Source organism: Alnus glutinosa, chromosome 4 (assembly GCF_958979055.1).
Source record: "Alnus glutinosa chromosome 4, dhAlnGlut1.1, whole genome shotgun sequence".
Lineage (NCBI taxonomy): Eukaryota > Viridiplantae > Streptophyta > Magnoliopsida > Fagales > Betulaceae > Alnus > Alnus glutinosa.
In genome coordinates, this window is record NC_084889.1 from 29,006,995 (window position 1) to 29,011,867 (window position 4,873).

General features: G+C 35.1%; 1 long non-coding RNA gene across 1 annotated transcript; it reads right to left on the reverse strand.

The window, feature by feature from the left end:
- Positions 1-1,559: 1,559 nt before the first annotated feature.
- LOC133865546 (uncharacterized) lies at positions 1,560-3,948 on the reverse strand. Its single transcript, XR_009899773.1, has 3 exons — positions 3,440-3,948; positions 2,805-2,840; positions 1,560-1,670 (listed from the first exon to the last, which is right to left on the reverse strand). It is a non-coding gene; the product is annotated as an uncharacterized LOC133865546 (long non-coding RNA).
- Between the last annotated feature and the right edge of the window lie 925 nt (positions 3,949-4,873).

The window sequence follows — 4,873 nt, forward strand, 5'->3', positions numbered from 1 at the left end:
CTATACATTGTAGTGAACCAAACATGCCGGCGCAATTGATGTAAATCAAACGAGCAATTTCCACCACAACTAATTCATGTCCAGTAGCGCCATTTACTCTCCCCACCAACATCAAAACCAAGTTCATTCACTCCACGCAAGTGTAAAACTTCAATTTTACCAGACTAAGTTAATTCATGTCAAAATTTAATCAAAATTCTCCCAACCCAGATAGCTCAAATTCCACCAAAATCCATCTAACATAACAAAAAGAAAAAAAAAAAAAAATCATCAAATTCTACCAACCATTTTTTTCTTGAACTTCAAAGTTATAAAAGTGAAATTTTATCCAAAATGCATTCTAAACTAAACCTATATGAGTGATTAAGCCAATTTCTTGAAGTCAACTACTTAGTTCTATGCCAATATATATATATATATAGTTAACAAAATACCATAGAGAAGTACACAAGTGACAAATCACTAATTGGTTATGAAATTCGAATTCCTGGGGTGAATACATGCCTACATATTATGTGAAAAACATTAATTTTGACTAAATCTGTGCCGCTCAAGATAACCAAAATCATAAATTGTATTTATCGTATTTAATTTGTGGCCTTTGTACATTTGAGCAGTTTGTAATAGGGGAAGAAGAAAATAAGCCAGAATAACAATTTCTTCTTAGGAAAGAAAAATAAGTCCACCAATATATAAAATAAGGGGAAAAAAATCAACTCCATAAACATCATGGACACATATCCATTCACAAATTTGGTTTGACAAAAAAAAAAAATGACGAGGATACATCCATAAAACAAAATTATAGATTCAAGATCAAACAAAATTAAACTTGCTTGAGAAATCTCAACAAAAAATCTTCAAAATTAATTTTTATTGGAGTTATGAAGAGCCATAGGCACCACCAATTTTCATCAAAACAGAAGGAAGCCATCCAAATATAAGATAGATTTTGTAGCTAGGTCATTAGTATAGGATTGATATTGGGAGTGCTTCAAAATTAATTCTTTAAAGTGACATGTTTAAATTCCATTTTGATATTGGGGGTTCCATTTTGCTGCATTTTTTTCTCTTGGACGCTATAACAATGTCATTTCAAGACTGAAAACATTTGTAATTATCATAGGCTCCAAGTTTCTTCTAGGACATTCCTATATATTATATATATATTATATAACATAGCAGCAACTAGTTTTCTTCTCTAATACTTGGGAATCAACAAAGCAAAAATTAGACATCTTCACAACTCTCTGTAACATAAACTTCTGAAATTCCTAAATACATAGATGAACATGTTGCAGACAACATTCTAAAGAGGGATTACCCGTAGACGCCCCAAATCACAGAGTTACCCCTCCCTTGATCCCTTTTAACTGTGATTCCCATTACCACATAATCAAACATAGGAAAGGTGTCACGCCCTTATTTTGGGATATAAGGGAAATGCGAACTTGAGTACTAAAAACATTTAAATAGAAGCGTGTATTTACAACATATAGATTGTAAATTCCTATTTTATTAATCTTGCCTATTAACAATTCTTTACAATGCCTTGAACTCCAAAAAGAAACATACTATACAAAGTAAAGATTTAGTCGGTCCACAATGATCTAATGCCATTAGCGAGGTCTACGCCAATATCAAGAAATGACACCGTCTTACTGGGTCATCTGAAAAGATTTGGGAGAAAAAGGGGTGAGTTCGACAACTCAATAAGGAAATTACAACACCAGGGAAATAAAAATATGCCATAAAATCTTCATGCCATAATCTTTAGTCATGCATAATGACAGTTTATGCAAAATATCAAAATGAACAATTAAACATGAAACTTATGAGTAAGTGAATGAGGAATATGAATAATGGCATAATAAATTTATAATGATCTAGTAAATTCTTTTTATCTTTTCATGCCTTAATCTTTAGTCATGCATAATGAAAGTTTATGCAAAATATCAAAATGAACAATTAAACATGAAACTTATGAGTAAGTGAATGAAGAATATGAGTAATGGCATAAGAAATTTATAATGATCCAGTAATTTTTTTTCATCTATTTTCTCTTAAAACTGTAACTGTGGTTTAACCCTTTATAGACTCTACACCGCTATTTCCCATGAGCGGAGTACCTTGGCTTTTGTCCCAAGGACCTATGGACTCAGCCTATCGTCACAGAGAAGAGTCGTCGGGTTGGGGATCTTCCCTAGGTGAAGGCTAATCCCGACCGGTAGCACACACCATCTTTCGGTATGCTTGCTTTGCTACCCTATATGGTATCGATCATAATTGTAATAGTGCCTCAGGGTTAAACAATTACTGCACATGAACACTTTCTGTAATTCTGTAGGCTCTGCTATAACTATATACTTTGCTTTAAAACTGTAAGAGCCGTTTTCATAACTATAGTCATGTGCAGATTTTAAACTTTAGATCATCTTTTCATTCAAAACTGTATTCGCGTGTAAATCATAAACTTTGGAATGCTTTATAATCATAACTTTTAAATTCTCTTATTCATAACTGTAAGTATGCATAAATCATAACTTTAAAAAGCTCTTAATCATAACTGTAATAACTTTGAAATACTCTTATTCACAACTGTAATTATGCATAAACCAATACTTTAAAATGCTCTTAATCATAACTGTAGTTTATGCATAAAATTCTTGAATAATAATATATGAGTGATAACAACTTGACATTATAAATCACATAAGTAAATGCTTTATAAAATTTCCCAACACTTTTTCAAAAGATTTATAATAAAATCTTGTTGGGGGTTTTTCGGTGTTGTATCCCCTTACCTGAACTTGCCATTAGCGTCAAGGTCGAGCTTTTACCTAAATAAAACACAAGGATAAACTTAGCGGAGCGTTCTGAAATTTCAGTTCTAAGACTTAAACTAAATTATCCTATATACAAAATCTTTATCCAAATTTACAACATATAAGATTCAATTTTTGAATACAAAGTCTACCAATTCAACTAGATCCCAAACCCAAGACAAATCATCCCCAAAAATCACTCACAGAACAGTAACCATAACTCAATAATCCTAGCCAAGCAGAATCACGCCCACACAAACATACACCAAGAATAATTAACTTCCAAATTCTTACCATTTGGTCAAGATGGAATAATCAATCCAAATACCGAGCAACTGGGTAATACTCAAAATCAGTAAACATCTCAAAAATAGGGAAATTCACACTCACTACCAAAACAGGAGATCTAACGTCTCTATGCATAATCGGGTTTCAAACACAAAACACACAGCCGGACAGGAACCCCAAAACACCCAATATCAAAATACCCATCAACAATTTCATAGCCACTATACACAAATTCAACTCAGATTAAATGATCTCAAAATACTCAAACATATACAGCCGAGTGAAAACCCCAAAACATTTTATCACAAGAAATCACATGAATTTACCCTTTGAGAGTTTCTGTTTAGGCCAAGGGAAACCACCGGAAAATCACCATGGAATCGCCGGAAATCAGTTTTGGAAGTCGCCGGAAAACCAGCCTTCAAGCCATCGGGTCTCGGGTCAATGGGTCTCACGAGTTCTCTCTCTTGGTCATGGGTTGCACGGGTTGCTGGGCAGTCCACTGCCGACGAAAACCACCGGAGAACGGCATCCAATCGCCGAAAATCGAGTCGGATTTTGCCACTGAGGCCACCGAATCTCTCTCTTGGTTTAGTTGGGTCACGGGTTCTCCTAGGTTTAGCTCATGGGTCATGGGTCCAAGCTCCACCGATCGTCGACCCACCGATAGAATCGACCAGTACTCGCGTCGCCGGCGTCGATCCATGGAGGATCGGCCTCCCCTGGGTCACAGGCTCGCCGGTTCTCTACCCCCCCTCCGGCTACCTCACTCTCGATCTCTCGGTCTCTCTCTGACTCTCAGCATCTCTTCCTCTTAGTATCTCTCTCTCTCCTGTTCTCATTCTCTCGTCTCTCTGATCTCTCTTTGTGGGTCTGTGTGCTCGGAAAGCACAAGGAAGAAAGAAGGAGAAAGAAGAAAGAAGAAGAGAAGAAGAGAAGAAGAGAACTTGCTTAGCAAGTTGTTAATTTATTTATTTATTTTTACAACTTCCTTATTAAGTTAACTTAACTTACTTAATAAGTTTTGTATTATTATTATTATTATTATTATATTGTCTCTAATAAAATTTGGGGCATTACAAAGGGCATCATCAAACAAAAAAAGTAGGTTTGCCAATAATTCTTGGGCAAAGAAAATGAGCAATGTTAAAGCACCCAACTAAAACACCATAACAGATTTGGCCAAGCAGCACCATATCAAATAACCCATATTCAAGATCAAAGTATTTTCTCTCTTTCCTTACCGTTTCTCATCAACTAAGCAGAGCAAAAGTGTATACATTTTAAGCAAACCAAAACTTCTACATAAATTACAAAAACATTTACTTTGAAGCCAAGTTCTTCAAAATTTTAGAATACAAATTTAAGAATGATAATCTAACAACTTGCAAGCTATGCTTTACTAGTATAATATTACATGCTAACTTTAAGCAAAATCCAAAATTTGTTCTTCAAAAAAAAAAAAAAGGAAAAAGAGGAATTTAAACGCACCACTATGAGAGATTACCCGGAAAGGAAATGAGCTGAATCGAGCTCAATGAGATCCCCAATCCACGCAAAAATCTGTACCCCCGATTCAAGGATCTAGAAGCTCAAGCTTTTGGGTATTGGCTTTTCAAGATCTAGGGCACGGAATAATGACCAAGAATCAACCAAATCTCACCCAAAAACAACTAAAAAAACCAGATCTGGAGAGAAAATCAAAAGGAAAGAGGGAGAACTGGTGATAGAGAACGCACGGTGGTTGGGTTTTGGCCAGA